A 16,116-nucleotide genomic window follows, 5' to 3' on the forward strand; every position below is an offset into this window, starting at 1 on the left:
CAGGTGGTGATGGGGAGGTGGAGGTGGGCAGGTTGGGTCACTGGAAGGGGGCAGGAATGGCATTGGGTCCCTAGTCTCAGACTATGTTTTTTTTTAAATTGAGGACGTGGCACAAAAAAGGTTGTTAGATAACGTGCCTTAGATAATGTGAACTAAATAGGATCAGGGAGGACATAGGAAAAAACCAAAGTGCGTGCTCCCTGAAGCATCTGGTGGGCCACTGTGAGATACAGGAAGCTGGAGTAGATGGGCCTTTGGCCTGATCCAGTGGGGCTGTTCTTATGTTCTTAACTACAATTCCCAGGAAGCCTTGCACATCTCTTGTTATCTGGTGTGCTTCCTGGGGCATCTGGTGGGCCGCTGTGAGATACAGGAAGCTGGAGTATATGGGCCTTTGGCCTGATCCAGTGGGGATGTTCTTATGGTTACCTGTATACTGGGAATATCAAGGTTGGCTCACTTGTAAACACACTCTACATGGGGGCTATTGAGCATGAGCAAGAACAACCATTCAGCAGCCACAACAGAAGCCCTGTATCCCTTTGCTGCTGGTCACAGCTGGAATCGGATTCCCGGTTATCAGGGAATGCTGCCTGTATACCAAGCAGATACCTAATGCAGCGTCTCTGTTTCTATACATGTTCTGGCTCAGGCATGTTTCTAGCCCTATACCAGCCCAGGACCTTCCAGGGCCTTAAATATCATTGCCTTGCCATGTCAGATGTCCACCCTTGGTGCAATGCAGCATCAACCACCTCTGCCACTTCTCCTGCTCTTGGTTTTAGAGGCAGGCTGCCTCTGATTGCCAGATGCAGGGGAGAGCACCAGGACGCAGGTTGTGCCTGTTGTCTTGTGTGCTCCCTGGGGCATTTGGTGGGCCACTGTGAGATACAGGAAGCTGGACTAGATGCAGCCAGTGCAGCCGTGCCAATGGGGCGTGTGCTGCATCCTGAGGTGGGAGGCAGTCACAGAGGCCTCCTCAAGATAAGGGAGCATTTGGTGGGCCGCTGTGAGATACAGAAAGCTGGACTAGATGGGCCTTTGGCCTAATCCAGCTGGGCTCTTCTTATGTTCTTATGTTCTAAAAAATAAAGCCGGCAAACAAAACATCTGATTCTGATTCCACTTTCTTTCCCAGCAGGTGGATTGGTTGCTGTTGAAAGCACCTTCCAGCACATTGGATGATTTTTCATCCAAAAGGGGTTGTAGCTTGTGGCATTTCCATAACAGAGAGGCGGCACCTTGTAAACAAGGAACACGGAATCCCTCCCTCATTGCATAACGGCTGTGCGAGAAAGGCAAACTCCCAGGTGGAGCCTTGCTTGAGACAGGTGAGAGGAGAGCGATGAAAGAAAGGAGATGTAAAAAGTATTTTTGAAGTCTTGCCCAGCCATCACAGATCTAATCTCTAGTCAAGGGAAAGGAACTTGAGATCATCTGTCACTCGGGGTTTAAACTTTGCTTTGGGAATTTCCAGCTCTTCATTCTGACAAGGTGGGTGGCTCAACTGTATTCTTAACAGGGTAGAGTCTCTCTCTCTCTCTCTCTCTCTCTCTCTCTCTCTCCCCCCCCCCTCTTTTTTTCTTTCTTCCTGGGGTGTGTTATGTTTGATTTTTCCAGCAATCCCAAGGCCAGAAGAGACATAATCTTCTCGACTTGTCACTCCCAATCACTCTTCAGTGGGATGGCGCTGATGCATGGAGACAGGGAGAGACACTACATGGGTAAGAGGCGGTGGTGTTTCTGCACGCACCAATCCTAATAGCAGGTAATGAAACTTTATGTCGAGAAGGCTAAACGGATCACAGTTTAATGCTGCGGGTCACCGTGCAAGGGTATGGCCAAAGATGACTGACAGTCGACAAGAGTGTCATCCCTGATTTTCAAGTATCAGTACAAAACCTGATATGGAGTAGCCTACACTGAATGAAGAACTCTGGGTAGGGCTATGGAGAGAATGCAACATAAATTTTACAGTGGCCCATTCTTACTTGCTTTGATCATGTCATTGCAAAAATAAGAAGAGCCCTGCTGGATGAGGCTCAGGGCCCATCTAGTCCAGCTTCCTGTATCTCCCAGCAATCCACCAGATGTCTCAGGGAGCACACAAGACCACAAGATGCTTGCATCTCGCTGCCACTCCCCTGCACCCAGCATTCTATTTACCCGCGCACCCCCCAACAAAGACACAAGACTCTGCACTTAGGTTTAACTTGGGCCACTTTATTAAACACAAGTGATCATTCTTTTTTTTTTTGACCATGTGACCATGGTTGGGGAGCTGACATAGTAGCTTGCCAAAAGTACAGGTCTGTAACATTTCCCCAAATGCAGTCACATACCATGGTAGCATCAAGTGTAATATATTAAAAATAAAATATTTAAATGAATGGGGGCCCACCTGGAATTGGCTCGCGACCCACCGTGGGTCCCAACCCACAGTTTGAGAAACAATGATATAAGGTTTACTGTGGTTGTCTATCCACCTGCCTGAGGGGTTAAAAAAAACCAAGTACTAGAGCAGCCATTTTCAACCACTGTGCCATGGCACATTGGGGTCCTATACTTTTGACAAGCTACTATGTATATTCTTTTAACAATGACAGTCAATGGGACTTACTCCTGGGTAAGTGTGGGTAGGATTGCAGCCTGGGATTGTTAAAGAATTTCCTTATTGATGATGTCACTGCAGATGCCTGATCTCGTCTGATCTCGGAAGCTAAGCAAGGTCAGGCCTGGTTAGTACTTGGATGGGAGACCGCCTGGGAATACCGGCTACTGTAGGCTTATACCATGATCTTGGAAGCTAAGCAGGGTCAGGCCTGGTTAGTACTTGGATGGGAGACCGCCTGGGAATTCCAGGTGCTGTAGGCTTATACCATGATCTTGGAAGCTAAGCAGGGTCAGGCCTGGTTAGTACTTGGATGGGAGACCGCCTGGGAATTCCAGGTGCTGTAGGCTTATACCATAGTCTTTCGAGACTGAAGGCTGCCACCCAACCAACCACTTCCAGCCATGACATCACTTCTGGTGCGTCCTGACAGATTCTCATGCTAAAAAGTGGGTCCTGGTGCTAAATGTATTAGAACCACTGCCTTATATCATCCCTGGGTTCCAGATTTAAGGGGCCAGCAATCTTATGACATTACAAGATCCCACCTCCTCAGAAATTTCAGGTTTGGGGATGCATCCTACTTGACAACCCTATTTCCCACTGACAGTCTTTACTGACCATGACAAATCACTATGTATTTTTTGGACTGGGGGAGAGGGTGACTAAATTTGTATTAGTGCAAATTTCTAGAGTTGGGTTCATCTCCCTCCTTAAGGTCTCTAAGTATGATATCCCCTGGCATTTATGGCATGTGAGAGCCTCTCATTTTCAACTTATTCCATCGTCTTGTCTTGATGCCCTTTATGTGCAAAGCTGTCTGTATTTTGCAAAGGATGGAAACTGGGGGAACATAAGAAAGGTAAAAGCATTATTGGGTCAAGTCTTTTTCTGCATAATGCCATTATCACCAGAACTACACAGAAATAATCCTGTTATGCATGTGCTCTGGAGCATCAGAGTGCATTGTCTTACCTTACTTTTTGATGTCGGAAGGGCTTAAGTTCTTTAAAAGAGACAAGGTACTCCAGAGGAGCTGATCAAGGCAGAATGTGCATGATGGAGTAAAAGACTGGTGAAGTTTTGACTCCAGTCTTTTTGATTTCCCTTCATGCGTGTAGCATTTCTCAGCAAGAAACTCTATCTCATGATCAACTGTGAAAAGAAATGGGGTTCAATCAGTATATATGCATGCATGTGCACAAACGTGGCTGGCCCAAGAACCCCCACCCCACTGCCTGGGGTGGAGTACCATGTGCCACTTCCTCCTTTTGCAGAGCTTTGATACACCAATCCTAGACCCAACTCCCTCTCCTTTTAGTTGGTAGTGGACGAGCTGCCATCTTTGTTACTCCTTTTCCTTGGATATGAAAATAATTTCTGGAGCAAAAGGAGGATGTCTGGAGGAGAGGAGGGCAGTGGGCTAACTCACCACCTTCCTCTCCTGCCTTTTCCTTTTTTTTATATCCAGGAAGAGGCAAAGGAGCAGTGGGCAAACAGATGGAGGACATCCCCTTCTAACATGTCAATGACCTCCATCAGTCTCTTGGACAGACCAGCTGCGTGTGTGTGTCCATGATTGAAATTAAGATTCTAATTGATTTTTTAAAATTATTATTTAATTTATGCCCTACCACAATGTTGGTCCATGTCCACCTCACATAGTCCACCTATTCAAAGTACCACCAGAAATAACTGGTAAATGGTCATCACTGGGTTGGGAGGCCAGAAGAGACCCAACACACACCAGTAAGAAGTTCAAGGTGGAGAGGAGATGATGATGATGATGATGATGATGATGATGATGATGGACAACATCATGATGGACCAATAAGAGGTTCAAGGTGGACAGGAGATGATGTTGATGATAAAAACAATGGTGCTCCTGACTGCATATCATTAGCATTAAACATCTACAGAGCCCCTATGTCCTACCTTACCTTGTTACAGTTTTCAAGTGCTAATGGGTGTTCAGGCACCATAAAAGGAAGCAGTCCCACCACCACCCCCAGACCTCTCCATCAATCTCGATCCTGGAGCTGCCAGAAGTCATGTAACTGCTTAAAGAACTCAGCAGCCCTCTGGCACTTATAGGGGAGGGGGAAAGCCCATCTAATTAATCACAGGTGAAACAGTTTGGCCTCACTCCAAAAGGCTCAGAATTTCTGCCAAGCTTTGATGCTAATTTTTTTTTCCTACTTAAGCCCCTAAAGAAATTTACAATTAAGTAATTAAAATGATGAATAAAGAGATATTTAGTAAATGGAAGAAAGATTGGAGGAGGGGGGAATCGTAAGTCATCTTCTCCTGAATGAATGAAGCACATTCTTTTACATGCGCATGGTCCTTTCTGTGTGTTGTCCATGAAACCCAGGTTCCAACTGCCATAAACCCATGCGCTCTATCTGCCATTAGTCACTGTGAACAGCTTTGATGTTCTGGAACTGGCCACTCATAAATCACCTACCCTACTTTGTGGCTATTTTTGCCTTCGGAGACATGCCTTCTGTGACTCCGATGGAGGTGCTTGAGTCATCATTTTTCAGGGTGCAGATCTCTCTTCCTTCACCTGCAGGGTCTCTAAAAATTAAATCTCTAAGAGCTCAATCCAAACTGACCCTTCCGCCAGTGCGCCTGCCATTCTGCTGGACTAAAACGTCACAAATGTGCTACAAAGCATGTTTGCAACTACTGAAAATTTGGCTGCCCCGGTGGGATGGCGTGCACCAGTGCACTGCATTCAGATTCAGGGCTACTGATGGAGGAGAGAATTGCATCTGGTGATGTGGGTGGGTGTTTCTGCAGCAGGGAGGGGCTGTTTTCTGGGTGGTAGAGGGTGGAAGGATGGATCAGGTCAATGAGGGAGGTGAGATCAGTGAAGGCCACCATATTCTCTCCTCTCTTCTCAGCTGGGAAGCCTTACATGGGGCCACTTGGACTTGGACTTGCCAGCTAAATAGCTAATAGAGATTCTAGTAGCCCCATGGGGCAGCTGGGGAATTACTTGGGGTGAGGGGGAAAATATCCTTATATCCCAAGGAGACCTACAGTCACCTCTTACAGCCACCTACTGCCTCTGGGTACAGCACAGTCCATGTGGCCTGGCTGTGCCAGCACAGGTTAGGATTGAGCTGCCCATAAGTGCATCTGCTCAGCACATCTGGAAGTGACATAAGAACCTAAGAAACCTGATAGTGAAGGCATTGGATGATGGAGAGTGTGGGTAGATAGCCTAATCAGCCTAATTAACTGCACAATTGCTCCTTCTCATCACTTGTGTATGAAAGACTGTGTACAGCATTTTCCCCACCAGTTTTTTTGGTGGTGGTGAGGGCCTTAGCCAAATATGAACTTCTGTCTGAGAGGTCTGGGTGGTTGTGTCCACACTCAACTTAGAAGCTCAAGGACTCGTCTTCCCTGCAAGACCTGTTGCCTTTCACAAATACTTAGCTCTTTCTCCCTTTACAGATTGTGGACTATTTGAGTAAAATAACATGAATTTTATTGTTGGGTTCTTAACTGTACCATATACACTTTCAGCATAGCCAACCTCATAGGGATGGATAAAAGAGACGAAGAGATCAAGAATGGCACCCTGAGCTCCTTGGAGGAAAGCCAGGATAGAAATGGGAAACAAACATCATGACTTAAAGGAAACTCCATTATATTTATATTACATTTTTTTACGTCACCCATTCTCCAAAGAGCATAGAACGGACTCAGCAACTGTTACCCTGCACATGCCCAATCTCGTCTGATCTCGGAAGCTAAGCAGGATCAGGCCTGGTTAGTACTTGAATGGGAGACCGCCTGGGAATACTGGGTGCTGTAGGCTTATACCATAGTCTTTTGAGACTGAAGGTTGCCAACCAGAAAACGGGCAGGAGGTCTGGTCTAGAGGGTAGAGCCTCTGTTTGCCTGAAGATAACATCCGCAGGTCGCCAGTTCGAGGCCAGCGGCACTGTGAATGGCAAGACCTTGAAGCAGCTGACAAGCCGAGCCGAGTTATTCCACCTGCTCTTGGAGAGAAGAAGGAGCTGCTTGCCAGCCTGTGTGGGAGGAATCTGGAGGCCAGAAAGTGATAACAGACCACAAAAGATCCATCTGAAATGTTGTGCGGTTCTTGAAAGATAGAACCTTTCTTCGATTGTAAAAATCCCTACGGGGATTTAGAACAGCCTGTCTATGTGAACCGCCTTGAATTAAAGTCTGAGGAGAAATCTGAGGACCAAGAAAGGCGGTATATAAATGCCTGTATTATTATTATTATTATTATTATTATTATTATTATTATTATTATTATTATTATTATTATTATTATTATTATTATGTGTAGTTCACCGTTTTGTCCTCACAATAACCCTGTGAGGTGGATTAGGCCGAGAAATAGGTTCTTGGCCAAGGTTAGTCAGTGGCCTAGATGGCTGAGTGGGAATTTGAATGTAAGTCTCCCTGAACGAAATCCAGCACATTAACCACTGCACTGTCTACCACCCAATGCCTTCTACATCAGATAACTGAAAACTTAAAAAAAAAAAAAAATCAACATAGAAGACCTTATCGTACTGAAAATCTTCCCTAGCTGTTACTAAAAGCTACATGGCTGTACAGTCTGGGTGGCCAGGGCCGTTGGTGCTGGCCACTTGGTCGAGGGCATCACTGACAGCAAGGGAGAGGCGACCAGGATGGAGATGGAAGGCTATGTTTAGAAATGGAAAGAGAAACCCAAACAGTCTCAGATGTGGCCAGGGGAAGGGGTCGAACCACCTGGTTTCCTCCTCCTGCTTTTCTCCACCCAGATGCCTACTGAGCTCCTTTCATCGGCTGCTGGGGAATCTTTATTTACAGACACCTCTGGTCTCCATCCCACCCCTTCTTGCCCTTGCCCTTGCCCTGGTGCAAGTGTTGCTCCCTTCACCGGCCCTGACCCTGAGTGGAGCCTACTCTCTGCCTAGTTGTCCCACCAGCAGAGGCTGAGGCTGCATTGTCAGTCCATTATCTGGTAGGACTGGGGCCATCTGTGACCCAGGTACCTCGCAGCGAGACTGGAGGTGGCTGTTGTGTCGGGCTCCAATCCTGTTAGTTCATTGGGCTTGCCCCAGTGGACCCAGCAGTAACTATGCTGTTGTTCCAGGGAGGATGCTGTGCCCAGGTCACCCAGCAATGGGCACAGTCAGACCATGGCAAAGACCACCAACTGTCAGGGCTCTGTTGGATGGCCACAAGGACTGGAGGTGAGTACCGCCCTGGTCAATGGCTATGTAAGGTACAAAGAAAACATCCAGCACTAGGAATTCTACCAAAGAAAGATGGCCTTTCAGTGTCTTACCCTCCCCCCCCTTGTGAAATTGCCTTCCTGAGCAACTGGGTTGCTCTTGACTGTTCGGAGATCAGAAATAATGACTGAACTCTCAGGAGAGCAAAGGGTTCTCTGTGGTCTCTTCCTTGATTTTTAATGGACTCGTGCTTTATAGTTTTAATAACAGCAATTATAATTTGAATTGGCCAGTTCTGGAGACTTTACGGTGGCACTGGAGAAAGATGAAGTTCAGTCGCTGTCCTTCCTGCTACTGTAGCGGAACCCCCTGCCAGTGGGGCTCTCCAAGTTCCCGGTACAGGGTTAATTAGCACTTGGTGAGTCTGGCCACCTAGGGAAATGATTTAGAACATGAAGGGATTTTAATTTTGTTCCTGGACAGGGCATTTCTCTGCTGTTGTACAGCTTCCCTACTTTCTTTCTTGGTTCATAAAAAAAAGCAGAGAGAGAGAGAGAGAGAGAGAGAGAGAGAGAGAGAGAGAGAGAGAGTCAACAAACTACTACTTATTGAGTATTTTGACCTGCTATGATGGCCCTTTTGAACCACACTCCTACAAAGGACTATATAGCTTCTCAGTTATGCTGGAGGGTTTGTTCTCAAAGTCAGCAAGAAGGAAAGACCAGGGCTGATTTTAAACCAAGTGGACAAAGTATTCCCAATTGGGCCCTGTGTTTAAGGGACCCCCGCGCTAATATACTTTAGGGTCCAATCCTATGGGCTTCTGCACTGGTCTTCTTGGAGCACCACCAACTCCAGCTGTTGCAAAAGTGCTGTAAGGCAATCCCTAGCACCAGTGGAGGCTGGGCCGCAGTGCCAGGAAGGTTCAGTTTGGGAGCAGCCAGTGGTAAGTGGAACCACCAGCTTTTCAGGGTTGGGGGAAGGCAGAGAGGGGGTAGAACTGGGTGGGGGAGAGTGGGCCGGAGGGAGGATCGGGTCCGGGATGGGGGCAAAGATGGCAGCAGACTCTGCCACCAAATCTACCCCTCCCAGGCCGGAAAGCCCAACACAGACCTCGGTTCTGCGCCAGCAGAACATCTAGCACATGGAGACCCATGGGGTCGCAGTGCCTTTACCCAGGAGACTTTGGCAGCTTCCCCATTGGATGAAGCGGCGGCTATTTCGGCACCGCTGGGTGCCGGGTCAGTATAGGAGTGGGCTGTTAGTCTTGTCAAATACATGCAACACCACATTGCAATAGCAGCATCTGTGGGAGTAGGGGGCAGGGAGAAGAGGGTGGAGAAATCCATAGTAAAAGACACATCAGTGACAGATCCCAGTCCTCAGGGAACCACTCCCAGCCTACAGCCTGTTTGATACGCAGCACCAGCGAACGACAGATACTCTCCAGAGCTTTTGCAGGCTGCACATAAATGCATCCTCCATGCTGTCAGCTCACAATGTGATGTCAGACACCGCAACCATTGGTTTCATTTGTCCCAGTCAGTCAGCGAGTGTGTAGTTCAGATTGGCTATCAAGGGGAAGGTGGGCCTGGTGTTGCAAAATCAGAGATGGGGAGCAGCGATCCTGATGGTGTGTGATGAGTGAATGTTGTGTTTCTGGAGGTGAGCAAATGATGAGTTGGTCTCCCTGTAGCAAGAGCCATCTAGGGTCTACCTTGGGCACCAAAGGTGAAACAGAGGGGGGTCCTTACCCATCTAGTGTAGTGATGTTTCAGAACTCTGGCACATTCCTGCTTGCTCAAATGTTTGCAAGCAGAATCAAGATGAGCTGGAACGTGCTTGTAAACATTGGAACCTTTGCAGATAAATGAACCTTTCATTCAAAACCCTTGGGAGCCAGGGCCATCACTAGGCCAATTGCACCAATTGCTTCCGATTAGGCCTCACGCTTAAGGGATACCTGCACTATGGTAATCTAGTATGCAATTTTATAATCAAATGTGCTTAGATCCATTTGGTCCATTAACTCAATATGCACTTTTTAAGCACACTTTTTGATTGCTTTCCATTCTACCATAGAGCTAGAGCAGGGGTGTCAAACTCATTTCATACAGAGAGCCGAATAGCATTCATGATTCCTGCTGAGGGCTGAAAGTGATGTCATTAGGCAGGAAGTGATGTCATTAAACAGTTCAAGACCAAAAATAAGCACTTCCTCTCACTTGGGAACTCATTAGTTGCAAGGGACAGAAGAGAAAATATACATATCTTGATCATATTCAAGATATGGGAGAGCTCAATTGTCAAGTGGGCTGCCCTTTCAGTAGTAACACCCAAGCATGGCTCAGCAGCTGAGAGCTTGAGGGCCAGATAAAAAGCTTCCGTGGGCCACATCCGGCCCCCGGGCCTTATGTGTGACACCCCTGAGCTAGAGAGTCTATAAAATATGTTATTTCTGTCTCTAAGATTCTACAGCACTTGACTGTGAACCTGGGGACTGCAAAAATAAAAAAAATAAAAAAGGTTTCAGTTGGGCCCCGGAGATCCTTAGGCCAGCTCTGTTGGAAGCCATTGGTGATCTCATAGATTCAACGCTTTGTGAACACATTTGAGGCTTTACGATCTGAAAAGACATGAGTTTTCAAAAACTTTCACTTGGGATGTCCACATGCAAAACTGTGATGCTCACGCATGTCTGGGTCAGTCACCTTCCCTGGAATATACTCAGGGCTAACTAATGCCTACGATTTTCTCTGTGGGTACAATCTCTCATCTGAGTATAATCTTAGTGGAAATGGGAATGGATCGAATGGTGGATAGGGCGCATAAGTTGGTACCTGAAGGTCAAAAAAATGAAATTCAAGATGAATGTTAAGTTTCTTCCAAAGAAGAAACACCTGAGAATTTCACGGGAAGCTAAACAAGCTTTAATCAGATCAATACAAATTTCTCTGGGGGTTTCTGCCCAAACTCAGCAAATATGGAATTCATTAATCAGTTCTAGCTACAAAAATGTCCCATGTTCAGTGCACGAACAGAGAACAAAAAAGCATCATAAAATTTGGACAAAAAGCTTCAGCTCAGTCAAAACTTTGTCAAGACACTATGAAATATGCGAATACCAAATGGATCATCAGTGGCACCTGAAATTTAACTAGGCTAAATAAAATGTCTCATGCAGATGGCTTGTAGTGCTGGCAATGTGATTCAGAGAGCAGTCTGTACTCCTGGCTTGTAGGTGTTTGCTTGCCATTTGCCTCCCCAGATGCTCATCTTCTATAGCAGGGGTGTCCAAAGTTTTTGGCAGGAGGGCCACATCGTCTCTCTGACATTGTGTCGGGGGCCGGGGAAAAAAAGAATAAATTTACATTTAAAATTTGAATGTAAACTTATGTACATAAGTTTACATAAATGAATATATTAAAGATGAACTTATATGAATGAATGAAGGTCTTGCAATAGCTCAAGGCCTATAAAAGACCTTGCACAAAGCAAGGCTGGCCTTTCCTTTGCTGCTGCTGCTGCTACTACATCACAGACGTGAAACAGCAAGCAGTGGAGGGAGCCCTCATCCCACAGCTCTCACGAGAGGTCAAATAGTTGCATGGGGCCTGTGCAGGCTCTAGCAAGTCTCTGGAGGGCCAGAGGCTCATTGGAGAGTGGGGGCTCCCTGAGGGCCGCATTGGGAGTCCTCAAGGGCTGCAAGCGGCCCCAGGGCCGGGGTTTGGGCACCCCTGTTCTATAGTGATAAATACAGGTGTCCCCTCAATCCACCCAGTGGATTGACATCACATTCCCCTCCCTCCTGCTGCCCAGACTCCTTGGTCCCAAGAAGGCTTTCCGGGGTCTCAGAAGACCCTTAGAAGTTGATGCTCAGAAGGCCTCTGTGGGCAGCCTCTCCATATGTCCAGTGGGGGGTAGGGCATCATGGGGGGGTGGCATTTTGTGGTCTTGGTCCTAGGCGGCATAGAGGCCAGGATTGCAATTGGGGAAGTGTGTTCCAAATCACAGTCCTTTTCCCTTGCGTGCGCTTTGCATGCGTGTGAACACACGAAGCCTTTAAACATGTCCCCTCTCCAGCTCCGTCAGAAAATGCAACGGCGTCTCTGTCTGGTTAACAGCAACCATCTTGCAGATTTACTGCCCCGGCATCATAGCCTGTAATAAAGTTTTCAGCAGAGGATCAAGTGCCCTCCGCCACCTCAGACGCTCTCATCTTTCCATTTGCTTTGTTCTGCTTTGTGCATACACGGCCACTCATAAACCTTTCGTCAAGTCAACCAGGTGGAAAAAACCCATTACTGAAAGAAGTATTCATTCAGGTTCAGGGGCAGGGAAGCCTGGGGCCCAGGGAGGCTGAGAAAGTCCCTGATGGTTACCAAGAATTAAAAAAATGCTGCATGCGCTTTTAGCTGAAAAGCCAACTTTGCACCGCCACACCTCAGGTGGAGCTCTGGGCCCCTAAGAAGCCTGACAAATCATTCCTCCTCGTGACAGGATCTGGCTGTGTACACAACCAAAGAGGCAGCACTTTGAGTTTAATACAGGGTGATGAAAGGGAGGTTTCAGCGCAAGATGGCCATGCCAGTTTCAACACAAACGTGTTCCTTTGATGGGGAAGCCTGGGGATTGGGAAGGTAGCCCTTCCCTCGAAAAAAGGGACGCGTTCATGGCCCTTTGGCACCAGCTAACCTGTTGATGGAGAACGTTTGCTCCGTGAACTGGCCTATTTCAACAAATTCCGAGAAATGTGCAAGACGAAAACACAAAATAGACAGGAAGTAGCAGGGAATATGCTTGCAACCTGCTGCCCTCCTCCTCCCCTTTCCTGCTGATCTTCTTCATGTTGGCATCCTTCAGTCTCGGAAGACTATGGTATCGTGCTCTGAATAGTGGTTCTGGAACAGTGTCCTCTCCAGTGCGCGAAGCCTGGGTAAAGTAAGTATGGAGGATAGGCTGTTTCCCATGCAGCAAATCCCCCCTCTCCACGTCACTGAAATGGTCCAATGGAAAGGCAGAGGTCAATATGGTTGGTTCCAGCGGCATCGCAGGAGTTGCCAGAACATGACTATGTTCAGCCATGAACTGCCTCAGGGACTCCGACTCTGGATTTTGCCTCGAGGTTGACTCCTGAAGCCTCTTCCATAACCGGATGTAGCCACAAGGCAGTGGAGGTTTGGGATCCAAGTTTTCCTTCTCTCAGATGAGCTGCCTTCCCAGGCTATCAAGTCCCATCTACCCGGTGGCTGTTTAGTCGCCTCTTACGACAAGTACAGCCAAACTGAGGGCCTATTCTTATCCCCAGCCCCCAGGGGAATGATCTTCTTCATAGAAGTCCATATTTTGTACTACCTGTCTCTGGTTAACACTACACCTGCTTTTGCCCACTGTGTTCCTTGTCTAGAAATAGTGTGGCTCCCGTCAAACTAATCAACATCAAAGGAAGCCTGTTGTGGTCGGTTTACTGAAACAGAGGTCTCTGGCAGATGAGCTGTGAGTCGCAATTCAATCTCAGGTAGATCATGGCAATAGCGTTGCTGCCATTTTGCTTTAAGATTCAAGTCTGCCCAGACTGAACAGTCACCAGGGCTACAAGTCCTTGATGCAATACATTTCACTGGAGACTTTGGTTTTGGAGGGATTGCTTTGGCCTTTGTCCAAGACCCAAATCTTCAGCAGACCCCCTTCGGGTCTGTAATTAATCTGTGGAACTCCTTGCCACAGGATCTTATCAGTGGCATGGCTAGAGAAGGCGCAAAGCATGGAGTTATCATGCTTCATGAAGCATGAAGGAGCAAAGCAAAGTAGGGAGCTTCACCGGGGCGTGCAAGCGGCCCCTCCCCTTTGGAGCCATCTGGGTGGTGGGCCCGAAACAGAGGTGTATGCCTGAATGCCCTCCCTTGAAATGAGTATTGCAGGATACAGGCACATCGCAGCTGAAATGTGCATGCCTGGAAGATTCACTGGTAGTCCTGAGTCTGAATTCTTCATTCTAATAATCAAACCACCCATAAAGGCCACTGAGCCTTGTTTAGCAATATTAAACTTTCTCATAAAAGAATACTGGATAAAATAGCAGAGAGAAGGGGGGGGGAAGGAAATTTGTTTATTCCCAAAAAAGATTGAGCTTTAATCATCCAGTGTTGTCTGATGCCATCCTGAGTTCAAGTCTAGCATGGCTGTGATGACTTCCATATAAATTAACACAAGTGTTTCACATTCTGACTGGTATGGGATAGGAACGAAGCCATCTGGCTCCTGCTCGAGGTGTCAGAACCACTCACCAAACGAAACTCTAATCCTGAACGATGTCATCTGACCGTCTCAATTAATGTCTCTTTTCTCTCTGCCTTCCAGAAACCCGATTTGGAGGTTTGCAGGCCAGGCGGTTGAGCAATCAAGAGCCATGGTAGCAAATATGTGATCTGACCAAAACAGCCATGGAAAATTGCCGGGAAAATATATGCAGAAGGACAACAGACTAGCATATTCCGTTGGTGTTATTCATCCCTGGTGTATAACCCGATTAAGAGTAGTGTTTCTGTATTCCTGGGGGTAGGCACTTAAATAATAAAAGCAATCTCTACGCTTTGGGAGCTTGCAGTTTGCATTGGCCTGACTAGGAAAGATCTACAAAGATTTCTTGAAGCAGTTCATTTTCTAGTACCCTGTCACTGAAAGAACATGAGCAAGTTGTGGATCTTATTCTATGTCATAGTTGTGAGTACACCTACATAGCCAAATTTCCTTATCACACTGGTGCTCAAACTTCTCAGGAGTAAATCTCCCGGGATAAATCTTTGCGGGGAAGAAGGGAAGGTAGCGACAGGATTCCCAGGATCACACAGCTACGAGGGGCTATTTTTAAACTTTCCTTACCTCTGCTGGGGTCGGGAGTGGGGTACGGTAAGACAGGGGCAGGCTCTTTGCCAAGGGCCTCCTAACCCTTAAACTAGGGCTGACCTAAGGCCTGAAGTCTGAGGCAGCAGGTCAAATGCTGCCCCCTTACCCAATGACATGCCACCCTCTGTTCCTCCTGCTCTTTGGTTTTCTCGACCAGCGTTCTTCAACCCTCCAAATTTTATCTTCCTCGCTGCCCCCTCTTCTTTTTCCAATCAAGGGTGGAAGGAGCAGGAAGTACAGTGGACATATGCGGGGACGACGACGACAAAAATGGCTACCCCCCCCAGCCAATCTGCAACCTAATGCAACCACCTCATTTGGTCTCATGGATGAACATAAGAACATAAGAACAGCCCCACAGGATCAGGCCATAGGCCCATCTAGTCCAGCTTCCTGTATCTCTCAGCGGCCCACCAAATGCCCCAGGGAGCACACCAGATAACAAGAGACCTGCAAGGCCTCCTGGGAATTGTAGTTAAGAACATAAGAACAGCCCCACTGGATCAGGCCATAGGCCCATCTAGTCCAGCTTCCTGTATCTCACAGCGGCCCACCAAATGCCGCAGGGAGCACACCAGATAACAAGAGACCTGCAAGGCTTCCTGGGAATTGTAGTTAAGAACATAAGAACAGCCCCACTGGATCAGATCATAGGCCCATCTAGTCCAGCTTCCTGTATCTCACAGCGGCCCACCAAATGCCCCAGGGAGCACACCAGATAACAAGAGACCTGCAAGGCCTCCTGGGAATTGTAGTTAAGAACATAAGAACAGCCCCACTGGATCAGGCCATAGGCCCATCTAGTCCAGCTTCCTGTATCTCACAACGGCCCACCAAATGCCCCAGGGAGCACACCAGATAACAAGAGACCTCATCCTGGTGCCCTCCCTTGCATCTGGCCTTCTGACATAGCCCATTTCTAATATCAGGAGGCTGCACATACACATCATGACTTGTAACCCGTAATGGATTTTTCCTCCAGAAACTTGTCCAATCCCCTTTTAAAGGCGTCCAGGCCAGTCGCCATCACCATATCCTGTGGCAAGGAGTTCCACAGACTGACCACACACTGAGTAAAGAAATATTTTCTTTTGTCTGTTCTAACTCTCCCAACACTCAATTTTCGTGGATGTCCCCTGGTTCTGGTGTTATGTGAGAGTGTAAAGAGCATCTCCCTATCCACTCTGTCCATCCCCTGCATAATTTTGTATGTCTCAATCATGGTCCACATTTAACTTCTAAATATCCTCCGAAGTTATGACAGAAGGGCCAGAACAGCAGCACCCCTTGTCCCTACACCGAGTGGCTTAAAGCTCAGCTTTCGATGTTACTCCCCCACCCCTCCACAAAGCCCAAGAGAAGATCTTGAGTTTGCTCATGCAC

Source organism: Tiliqua scincoides, chromosome 11, assembly GCF_035046505.1.
Source record: "Tiliqua scincoides isolate rTilSci1 chromosome 11, rTilSci1.hap2, whole genome shotgun sequence".
NCBI classification, from domain to species: Eukaryota; Metazoa; Chordata; class Lepidosauria; order Squamata; family Scincidae; genus Tiliqua; species Tiliqua scincoides.